Source organism: Simochromis diagramma, unplaced genomic scaffold, assembly GCF_900408965.1.
Source record: "Simochromis diagramma unplaced genomic scaffold, fSimDia1.1 OVJJ01000747.1, whole genome shotgun sequence".
NCBI classification, from domain to species: domain Eukaryota; kingdom Metazoa; phylum Chordata; class Actinopteri; order Cichliformes; family Cichlidae; genus Simochromis; species Simochromis diagramma.
Genome location: NW_024386897.1, coordinates 1,869,919 through 1,882,161, shown reverse-complemented (window position 1 = coordinate 1,882,161; position 12,243 = coordinate 1,869,919). Strand labels below are relative to the sequence as shown.

General features: G+C 41.6%; 1 protein-coding gene across 4 annotated transcripts in view; it reads right to left on the bottom strand.

Annotated features, from left to right (window-relative positions):
- Positions 1 to 12,243, bottom strand: part of tsnare1 (T-SNARE Domain Containing 1) — a 256,224-nt gene that overhangs the window by 230,330 nt on the left and 13,651 nt on the right. The gene's annotated exons all lie outside the window — the stretch shown is intronic.

Sequence of the window (12,243 nt, the reverse complement as noted above, 5' to 3'; positions counted from 1 at the left end):
CCCTAGAAAGTTAATTTGGCAGAAATTCCAGCATGTGGGCTTAATGAAACACTGTTTAGATGACTGGTGTCTATACACATTGAATTAAGGTACAAAAGTACAGTACTCTGGCAGCTCAGGGACAAGAGGGGGTTGCTTGCCTGCTGGGTAAGGCCACGGCCTTCGTCATTTGTATCCATCACACCCGAGCTCTCTCTGCTTTCTAATTGAAACAACCTCTTTAATTGGGTTTGGGAACCATGGAGACGGCCACTCTGTCTGGAAGCTAATAAGCTGACAGAGACACCTTCAACAGAGATGACGCCAAGCAAGGTGGCTTCAGCTTTACAGTGACTGAGATGTCTCAGCTGCAAGCTTTAAAGAAGTGTTGCATCACTGCCAAAAAGTAGTCCCCACATGTTTTGTACTATAGCTAGTCAATAAGAAAATAAGAAATGGTTTGGCTTCTTTTTTGTGTTTTTTGTTTGTTTTGTTTAAGAGAGCATAACATATCAATACTGCAGTTTACTTTGGCTCAAGGTAAAGTTAATATCCTGAAGCCTCGAAGCAAAACAAACAGGAGACAGATTGTTCTGTTGTGTGTGACAGAATCAATTCCATTCAGTTTCAGTTTAAAGCAATAATTCAGCCTTAAAAGTATAAAGAATATTGACCGATCTGATGGCCCAGTGACAAGAGACCCTGGATGGATTGGAGACATTAAAAAATAGTACTCAGTTCCAGCTTTATGGGAAGTTGTTTACATTTGTGTTACATTTTGGAGAGGTGAGAGTAAGTAAAGCACAATTCCAATTCAGTTTTAATCAAGCATGTGGCAATAGTATAATTCACAACAACAGTTGTCTGAAGGCACTTTATATTGTAAGGTAGAAAGGAAATGCAAATTATCTGATGAGCTCAACTTGGTGAAAAAAACAAGGAAGAACTCCAATTTAACAAGAAGAGGTCTATGGTCAGGAAGTGGCGCCATCCTCCATCACCAAAATATAACAGGAATAAAGAAAGTCATGGCATTGCTGCTTCAAGCAAGTCAAATGTTCTACAACGTTTCTGTTGATCTACTGCATGATCGAACATTTACGTCAGTTTAAAGATAAAAGTTATAAAAATAATTGTATAGAAACACCTGAACCTGTCGTTTTTAGCCTTATAGTTAACAGTCTATTTGAAATCTAAAAAAAGCCTTAAAGAACAAAAATGAAGATCAAATAATAATAATGGATTGCATTTATATAGCGCTTTTGTAGGCACCCAAAGCACTTTACAATTCCACTATTCGTTCACTCTCACATTCACACACTGGTGGAGGCAGCTACAGTTGTAGCTACAGCCGCCCTGGGGCAGACTGACAGAAGCGAGGCTGCCATATCGCGCCATCGGCCATCACCAGTAGGCGGTAGGTGAAGTGTCTTGCCCAAGGACACAACGACCAAGACAGACAGAGCTGGGGATCGAACCGGCAACCTTCCAAAAATTAAAGCACGGTCATTAAGAAAGAAGCTCTCTGCCATCATAAATTCAACACCTGTAGAGTATAATTGATCTACTGGTCTCTAAACGCAATTGACACCCTCTTCTTGATGAGAAGCCTAGGTTAAGGGGAGCCTGATTGTCCTGCGGGAACGTATGTTACTGGAAACACGATGGACGGCTGGGAGAAGCGGTGTATCGTGTGCCTGGCAACACTCTCAATGGAGGACATTGAAGACATCTACCTATTCGGAACCATGATAACAGGGTTCCTGCTGATCTGAGCTGGCACTGCCCTGGCTTATCGACGACTAATGAAAGCGGTTAAAGCTGCTCAAAATACCACAAGGCTGGCCGGACTGATTGAAGCGGTGGGTAGAGCCACGAGTACTTAGACTGTATTTAATGAACACAATATGGATAAAATCATGGAGAAGCTCGCAACTCTGCAATGGGAAATCAATAGACCTGGGGACCAGTGATGGACATTAGATTAACTGCAAAATTGAAAAGCAGTTCATCGCCCTAAACCAAACCCAAACAACCACTATCTTCATGCAGCCTCCCTAACCTTAATCTAATCTGTTAAAGCATGAAGATAGCTTTTCAATCAAATTATTTATGAAATATTGATAAAAGGAACTTCTAGTGGTTCTTTTGTTCCAGTGTGATAGGCAACAACAGGACATGACTAAGAGATTATTGCTACTAAATGAACTTTTACAACTTACAGTACTTAACACACATTCATTCACAATGACTAAGTTTCCCAGAGAGTTGGTTTGGTCAGACTGCATATCTATCAGTGTGACTAAGATGGAGATCAGACTATATTTTTCTTTCTTTCTGGTTTCTGGTGGGATTTTTTTGTTCAAATTGGGGTTTTTTTTGGTTTTTTTCATGCTGATTCAGCCCTAATCCTAGGAGGGTTAAGGATCCTTTCAGTTAAACCTAAACACATGTATATATACATCATGCTAAAAGTGGCTTCGGTGTTGACCTACTACACAGTTTTCAACCCACTTTAGGTTTTGTGTGAAGTCTAACTGCATAATTGCTTCTACCTTATATTACGATACAAACTCTTGTGTGTACATTTGTAAATGTTATAAATTGAATTCAATTAACTTTAAAGAAAAACAGTATTAATAGTAATTATTTTTTTAACAGCACTGTAAATCACTGTCAGTCCCTTAATAGTGTTCCACATTGGTTTGAGCACGGTTTAGCTCTGCAGGAGCAGGCTTCATCATGGTTTGCATTGATTAGAAGAGCATCTGACTCCTGTGACACAAGATGTGCAAAACATCATGTATTTTTTCTCATATGATAAAGGAAAGAATTTCTGGGAAATGTTCTCACTTAATACAATATACACTGGCATATAAACAATGATGTTTTGAAATAATTTAATGAGTTCACTAAAATTCAATTTAGTCAGCTAAACTTAATTCAAAGTTAACATTGTAATTAAAGTTTTAAATATATTATCTAATTACATGTAATACACGCACACACACTCAAATGCCAAACTTTTAGCTTATTTTAGATTTTCCATTGAAAGATTATATAAACTAAACAACAGCGAATACGTTTCCACATTTGACACACTGTACAACATTTTACTATTAAAGATTTTTTCATAAACCTCTGCTTTCACAGCATGCACTAAGAACCCCTCTGACAATATGCTGGATGGATTGACCCACAGATGTACACAAGTTCACATGTGGGCAACACACAGGCTATACTGTGTGTCATTGATGCCATGTGCTATGTCCATACACTACATCTCATACAGCGTCAAATAGCATGTTAAATGTTAGTTAAAGCTAATGACAGTACCATCAGAAAAAGACTGAACAAGTCTTATTAGGAAATTCTTTGGTGCTTAAAAAGACAAAACTTGGACTTTCCTAGTTTTATGAAAACATTTCACCTCTCACCCAAAAGACTCCTTCGCTGTTCTAAAACAACTGGAGAGTCCCAGGTATTTAACTTCTAATATGGGGCCTGTCCGGCTTGAGGTGGTTGTAAGGGTCATCGATAATTTTTTTGATTTGTCACATGAGCCAAGGTGTGAAAAAAAGGCTTAGGGCATTACTAGTGTGAAACTTTTGTAAAACCCTGTGTAATAGTGCCACTTGGCAAAAGCAGAACTCAGGCGAACTCTTATTTTTAAATGTGACAGTGAACTTATTTACAGTGAAGCAGCGCAACAGCAGTTCAACACAAAGTCAATTAAGTGATCATCCCATTTCCCAATTTTCGTAATTCTCCTTAATTGTTTTGTCCTAGAAATCCTCTTTTCAGACACAGTTTGCTCGCCACTCTCATAGAATGATTCTCCCCACACTAACTGTTAGTCGGTTAACAATCCAGCAAAGTCTGAAGCTTAGCAACTCCCTGAAATAGTGGCTTCGATAATAAAGTAGTAATAGTAAGGTGTGAATATGGGTTAAAACACCTGGTAAAGGATCTCAAGACTGAACTGTAAAGAGCTGATAGACAGTGGTGTAAGCCAACGCCTCTGTTCAACAATGGCCATTCACAGAGGACGTTCTCCTCTTTGTCAAACCATCTGTCTTCTCTGGCTGAAATGTGAACATTGGCATTCTTGGAAAAAAGTCATTTCTTCCTTGTCGTATGTTGTGCCATGTGATTGTGGAGTGGTTCTTTATGTCTTCTGTCTAAAAGTCTGGGCATGCCCTACTTCACTGTACAACATAAACTATGTGTTTGGCAACCCCCACTGTGGATCAAATACCTGAGACTCTCTACCAGTTGTTTTAGAACTGAAGAAGGTTCTTGGATGAGAAGCAAAACATCTTCATGATTAACCAAGTCCAGTTGCCTTCTTTCTAAATAGTCAAGACTGCAATGATTGGATGCCTGAGACAGGAATCTTGTTTGGAAAGGTTGCCAGGAGGCTGTTGAAACAATGCTCTTTAGACAGGTGAGGCCACAGTTGTTGTGCTTACTTGACACCCTGTAAAAGCTCCTGGCTTTCCATATGTTAGGGCACCACTCTTGATGTCAGAGTTCTTTTTCACCAAATCCATGCTGAACAAATTCAAGTGTTATGTTCTATGGAAGTGACTGTTTCAAATTTATGTTTAACCCAAGTTGTTCTGGAGTAAGAGGCATCCTGCCTGGTTTGGTACAGAAAATCAGAGGGGAATTGTCCTACACTGTTGTCCTACACTGTTGTCCAGGCAGCCACCGTATCCCTCAACCCGCCATATCTTCTGGCTGTTAAAGGTATGGAGCCCATCTTCCATACTTTTAGTAGCCAGACAGGTGAAAACATTTTTACAGTTTTAGGTACCAGGGTCATTTGCACTAGGGGGGTCACGGTCTCAGATCCTATGACCTCACAGTCGTTCAAGGGAACTTGTGCCTTCCCACACCCCTACATAGCAGGGCTGATCGCCCCTACACATACATGATAAATCAGCTTACAAAGCTCAGGCTGAACACCTGGCAGCATTTAAACCACCCACTAGGAAATGATTGATTAAGTTTTTATTTTATTTTATACTGTGACTCCCCCCCACGCCCCAAAACAAAACAGGTTTTTATTCAGAGCAGATTTCCTCCCTTTTTCCAACAGATAAAAAAATACAATATTCAATTTGTCTGAGAGTGTTATGATGACAGGATGCACTTGAGGCATAGAGGTTGTTGAAAGAGTAAATTATAAAAATTTGACTTTCTGGGTTCTTTAAAATGTATATTTTTATTATCTTATGTAACAGTCTTATTCCTGTGTGTGAAGGGGAAATGTCTGAATCTTTCACTCATGGTAAGTGAAAAGGTAATGAAAAATAAATAACCTCAGGAAAAGATGGGGGAAGAGCAAATGCCATCTGCATAGCATGACAGTGCACCTTTCTGACACTGGTAATGTCATACCTGATCAACTCATAAATGAATAAGCTAATAAATTAACTAGTTTAAAAAGAGAGGGAATGTCATATTAGTAAATACAGTGGGGCAAAAAAGTATTTAGTCAGCCACCGATTGTGCAAGTTCCCCCACCTAAAATGATGACAGAGGTCAGTAATTTGCACCAGAGGTACACTTCAACTGTGAGAGACAGAATGTGAAAAAAAAAAATCCATGAATTCACATGGTAGGATTTGTAAAGAATTTATTCGTAAATCAGGGTGGAAAATAAGTATTTGGTCAATAACAAAAATACAACTCAATACTTTGTAACATAACCTTTGTTGGCAATAACAGAGGTCAAACGTTTACTATAGGTCTTTACCAGGTTTGCACACACAGTAGCTGGTATTTTGGCCCATTCCTCCATGCAGATCTTCTCGAGAGCAGTGATGTTTTGGGGCTGTCGCCGAGCAACACGGACTTTCAACTCCCGCCACAGATTTTCTATGGGGTTGAGGTCTGGAGACTGGCTAGGCCACTCCAGGACTTTCAAATGCTTCCTACGGAGCCACTCCTTTGTTGCCCGGGCGGTGTGTTTTGGATCATTGTCATGTTGGAAGACCCAGCCTCGTTTCATCTTCAAAGTTCTCACTGATGGAAGGAGGTTTTGGCTCAAAATCTCACGATACATGGCCCCATTCATTCTGTCCTTAACACGGATCAGTCGTCCTGTCCCCTTGGCAGAAAAACAGCCCCATAGCATGATGTTTCCACCCCCATGCTTCACAGTAGGTATGGTGTTCTTGGGATGCAACTCAGTATTCTTCTTCCTCCAAACACGACGAGTTGAGTTTATACCAAAAAGTTCTACTTTGGTTTCATCTGACCACATGACATTCTCCCAATCCTCTGCTGTATCATCCATGTGCTCTCTGGCAAACTTCAGACGGGCCTGGACATGCACTGGCTTCAGCAGCGGAACACGTCTGGCACTGCGGGATTTGATTCCCTGCCGTTGTAGTGTGTTACTGATGGTGACCTTTGTTACTTTGGTCCCAGCTCTCTGCAGGTCATTCACCAGGTCCCCCCGTGTGGTTCTGGGATCTTTGCTCACCGTTCTCATGATCATTTTGACCCCACGGGATGAGATCTTGCGTGGAGCCCCAGATCGAGGGAGATTATCAGTGGTCTTGTATGTCTTCCATTTTCTGATGATTGCTCCCACAGTTGATTTTTTCACACCAAGCTGCTTGCCTATTGTAGATTCACTCTTCCCAGTCTGGTGCAGGTCTACAATACTTTTCCTGGTGTCCTTCGAAAGCTCTTTGGTCTTGGCCATGGCGGAGTTTGGAGTCTGACTGTTTGAGGCTGTGGACAGGTGTCTTTTATACAGATGATGAGTTCAAACAGGTGCCATTCATACAGGTAACGAGTGGGGGACAGAAAAGCTTCTTACAGAAGACGTTACAGGTCTGTGAGAGCCAGAGATTTTCCTTGTTTGAGGTGACCAAATACTTATTTTCCACCCTAATTTACGAATAAATTCTTTACAAATCCTACCATGTGAATTCATGGATTTTTTTTTCATATTCTGTCTCTCACAGTTGAAGTGTACCTCTGGTGCAAATTACTGACCTCTGTCATCATTTTAAGTGGGGGAACTTGCACAATCGGTGGCTGACTAAATACTTTTTTGCCCCACTGTATGTAACCAAAAGCAAAAAAAAACATTGACTCAAGAAAAATGAACAATAATATGGTAATGACCAATCATGGGTATATAAGCATTAGTGTAACCATCAGTCTCACACAAACGATTCACAATCACTGTGTGGTCATGACAGCTTGATCTCGATACCCTCATACTTTCTAGACTTTGATGCCATTTCACAAGAAGTTTCTTTCTTTCTTCTGCTGAATATATTGTACTTCTTCAGTTCCAATAGTAATAGTTTTTGTTTAATAATTGTAGCTGAATGCACAGCAAGAGCTAGGTATTTGACTTTTCCTATTTACTACCTGTCCTATACTCATTTTCAGCCTGTCCCTCCGCTGTAGCTAAGCAAAGAACTGTTAGTTTTCTGCATTTGGATGCATTGTTCCTAAAGATTTCTTTATTAATTTTCTTCTACTTTATGTCCAAAGTTTATTTACATACCACACACAAATCAATATTAAAACCAGTAATAGATGAATTGGAAAGCACAGGAATGACATGAATGATTTTATAGGCTAAGACTCCAGTGCCACTCCCCACAGAAGAAGCCTTTCTAAGCATACCACAAAATTGGTCAAAAATGCCACATAGTTGCATTGGCCTCCAAATTCCACATGTCATAATCCAATCAAGCACATAGTGGATGTTTTGGAACAATCCCAATCCATACATGCCCTGCAATCCACAGTACCCAGAGAATCTGCTGTCCCAGTGTCAAAAACTGTAGGATATCTCCCAGTGGTCCCACATGCACACTGTGGTGAGATTGTACAAGCCATTGTTAGTTTTGTATGCTTTTCCACTGTCAGCAAATAAAGCTGAGTTTTTTGAGTTCATCCCTCGAGTCTGAGTACCTGCATCTTAGGTCCTACTCCTGCCTGCCAAACAGCATTCCCCGACAGAACGACGCGACCAGTACATGGACCCAACAGCACTTGCCCCGTCTGATGAGCTCAGGGACGATATAATTTATTCAGTGGATAAATTATGTGACCTGTGGCTGAATCATCCAGGGGAGGAATTTCAGCGTGCTGTAGCGAACCGGCTACAGCGACTGGTTTCTGGTCTCCACTGGCTTTGGGACTCACTTCACCCACTCATACAGGAGTTTTTCCTTAATGAGCTTCATCTGCATCCCCCTGTTGCTACCGCTCACCTACCCAACTCGGAGAAAGATGTGCTGCCCAGCCCGCCCCACTTGGAGTTGCCCGGCCCATTGGAGCCATCACCGAGGAGGAAGTCATGTCACCCCACAGCCGGACCCCGGGATGTCAAAACAGCCGGCTGTGGTGAGCGAAATGGACACTTTTTCCTCTTTCTTCGGGCCATGGGACTATTTATTCTGGGGCTATATTGTTTGCATCAACTGCTCAGCCACAAGCTCACTTAGCTGCTCAGCCGCCTGTTCCCGCTGGAGGGTCCAAGGGGCCCGTCCAGCCTCCTGCCTCCGCTGGAGGGTCCGAGTGGAGTGGCCCGTCCAGCAACCTGCCTCGCCGTCAGCGCCACCACCTGTGGCTCCCACGCCATCGCCTGCAGCCCCACCACCTGCGGCCACCCTCGTCTGGTCCAGCCTCCGAGTCTTCGCCCTCGTCTGGTCCAGCCTCCGAGTCTTCGCCTCCGAGTCTTCGCCTTCAGCGTCGTCTGGTCCTGCCTCACTCCGTCTAGCTTCGTCTGCGCCTGAGGTCTCCGTGCCGTCTGGTCCTGCACGTCCTGTCCGGCCTGCTCGTCCTGTCCGGCCTGCTCATCCTGCACGGCCTGCTCGTGCTCGTCCTGCATGTCCTGTCCGGCCAATGACTGGACGTCATCGCCGCCACTGCCTTCCGTGTGGTCGGCCACCTGAACTGGACTGTGTTTGGGCTACTTTCTTGGGCTTTGGTGTGTCCTGCTTTTGTTTTCTGTTTTGTTCAATCTGTGTTATGCGTTTCCTGTTTTACTTTGAAGGTCTCTGTCTTATCTCAGTGTGTTCAGTTTACGCTTCCTTGTCTCGTCAGTTCTGATTTCCCCCAGCTGTGCTCGCCTTCTGTGTCTCATTCCCCTCGTTGCTTCCCAGTGTATTTCAACCCTGTGTTTCTCTGAGTCAGTGTCACGTCGTCCCGCAAGCTGTGTGTTTCCTCGTGTGCCTCTCCGTCAAATGTAAGTTTATATTTCCCAGTTTAGTTTTGTATGCTTTTCCCCTGTCAGCAAATAAAGCTGAGTTGTTTGAGTTCATCCCTCGAGTCTGTGCCTACATCTTGGGTCCTACTCCTGCCTGCCACACAGCATTCCCTGACAGCCATTGTAAAAGCCTGTAAAAATTAAGCTGTTACAATTAAATTATCACATTTTAATTAAAACCAGTATCTTAATCAGTGACCTCAGCTGTAAAGATTTACAGGTTGCATACTCTTAAAACATATCTGAATTAAAGGATCTGAATTTGTACTTACACAAGACATGCATTAGTTAGAAACAACAGGAGATAACTGTTTCATTTGGGTTCACTTCTACTCTACAGTCACACTGAACTGTTCTACAAAGCTCAGGATGAACTTTATTACGTCCTTATTTAGACTTGAGCAATGCAAAGGTCACGCATTGCATCTGCCTTTTAGTCTTTCTGCAAAGCAGTAAGACAGCAGTGCACATCCTGCCTTCATTTGATACTACAGTAAAGGCAAATAATCTGATTGCTAAAGTTGTTGGACAGCTCCTGAAATTCCAAAGTGTCTAAACATCGTTCCCAGAGCTTCGCCATTCATTATCTGACACATCTGGCCCAAACTGCACCTTTTCCCATGACTGTGTTCAAGAAAAGTCAGAATTTGGTCCAGTCAGATTCGGAGGAACCCTTATATGGGCCCTGAGTTGCTTGAAATGGAAATGTTCCATTAAGCTTGACGTTAAATCATCGATACTTTAAGTGGTTATTCGGTGTCTGAAAGGAACCAGCTGAATCTTTATTAGTGGGGAAAAATTGCTCAGTCAGACATGCACCAATAACACTTTACAGAAAGTCGCAGTGAGACCAAACTGCTTTAGTGAAAGGTGACCTTGAGTCAGAAGGCTAAAGTGTCACACTACTTTCATTTGTCTGAAAGGACCAGAAAGGTTGTCCTCTCTGCACTTATTTGATTGGATTGTCAATGGCAGGATGAGAGTTTTCGGCCGCACTTTGCTGGCTCTCATGCATACGAATGTAGTGTGGAGCAGGTGATGGTCCTAAGGGGAAACTGTTCATTATTCCACAAACTTCTCTTACTAATCTGTGCTTAAGAACTGTTCTCTTTTCCTTAAGCTTCTCTCACTCTCACTCCCAATCTGGCCGTGGCCTTTCTTTAAAGGACAGCCAAGCGTGCGGTAGACTTTATCTAGCCTCCTTTTCATCTGACCTTTGAAAAAAAGTAGCCATTATGTTTCCTCAGGGTTGTGTAACATACACCCACATACCTACAGTAATATTTCAAGTCAGGCTCTTCAAAAGCCATCTCAGCTGATTGTATTTTTAGAATGATGGTCCTTGGAAAAAAAGAAGAAGAAAGAAAACAAGGAAATAACCACAGGGCATTGGATTAAAGTTGAGGCTGAAGCATAATAACACAACTCATATGTCAGAGGGACACTTTTTTGGTTCAACAGAAGCACAAGGACATCAGACACAGGATGTGAAGTCATGAACATGTTTTTCTTCCACTGCATGCACGTGAGCTGTCACGTTACTATCGTCATACCTCACCACCAAAAAAAGGGAAGAGAATCAAAATGAAACAAAGGCCTTTTAGTCTACGCTTGGATGATTTCATCAGCAAAGCCAACAAAGCCCTTTCAACAGACCCGAACACATTCATGCTGCACTGTGATAAAGTTAAAAATCACATGTTTCTTTACATTTTATACTGCTTAGTTATACTTTTGCTGCTTGGTAAACAGCCACATATCAATTTCAAACTCAATATTCAACCAAGAAGTCTGCATTATAAGATAAAGCACAGCTTCTGATAGTTAATGAGGCTTCAGTTGTCTGAGTGAAATCAAATACACAAACCCTTCTCTTACAGTTCCTTGGGGCTAGGCAGCTTTTTCATAATGTGCTGCAGTGAGGGACAACACAACGAAAAAAAACCCCATCAAGTTGATACATTCAGACTGCTGTGGCTTTGACCCTCCAACGTTCAAACTGGAAGTTAAAGAGCAGACACTAAAGCACAACTGTCTGGAAACACTTGCTAATAGAAATGGATGATGGATAAATATCAATACTATCTATAACAATGCTGATATTGATATTAAATTGATACTATGATAGATAGAATTGAATCTCAGTTCAGTATGTAGCACACTGAAAAAATATACCTTGAACATGTCTGAAATGTATTATATTTATTGAAAATGATTTAATTTATAGCCTATCGCAGATTTAAACAACAGAAGCTGATTCAAAGTGCTTTAGACACAGGCACGTTTACACTCCAGGTCTCCAAAAACCCAGTTTCACAATAAGAAAATTCACGGTGACTTAAATTATGTTCAGAATTTGTAAACTGATGATGATTTGTGTCAAATATCATGTCACATTGCTCCCTCTATATAAACTGGCCTCATAGGATAAATGTATTGCTATCAGTATTGCTATCAGCAATACTTGCTCTGTGTTTACTTGGTTTTTGGATCGATCACAAAGTTTTGCACAGCAGTACTGACTACTCTAAGTGTGAGCTTATTAAAACACTAGAACTGCCAAATTGGTCATGTTGACTCTTTTGGCATGTTAAAATCATGGAACTCTGTTAAAACAAAACCAAATGATAGTTTTGAGAGTCTATTCATCATGGAATTTTGAATAGAATAATAAAGGCTGTTTATACCTAGAAGAACATCAGGGGTCATTTTGACTCCATGGAAATTCATTTAAAATAACAATCATGACTGACTGCCTAGTGACTTATTGTTGCTTATTGCCTGCTATATCATCAGCCGGAACTTGCTAGATTAGATGAGTTAGATAAGAGAAAAATAATTACTGTAGGCCTGAATACGTCAGTTATGGGATATTGAGCCAGGACAGAACAGGGCAGAGTGGATGACACATGGAGAACCAGACCTGTTGCTGGCAGTGGAGAGCATTGCGAAAACCGTCGATGAGCAGAGCCCAAACAGAGAAGTAATCCAAGGAAGTTAAAACTGAAATC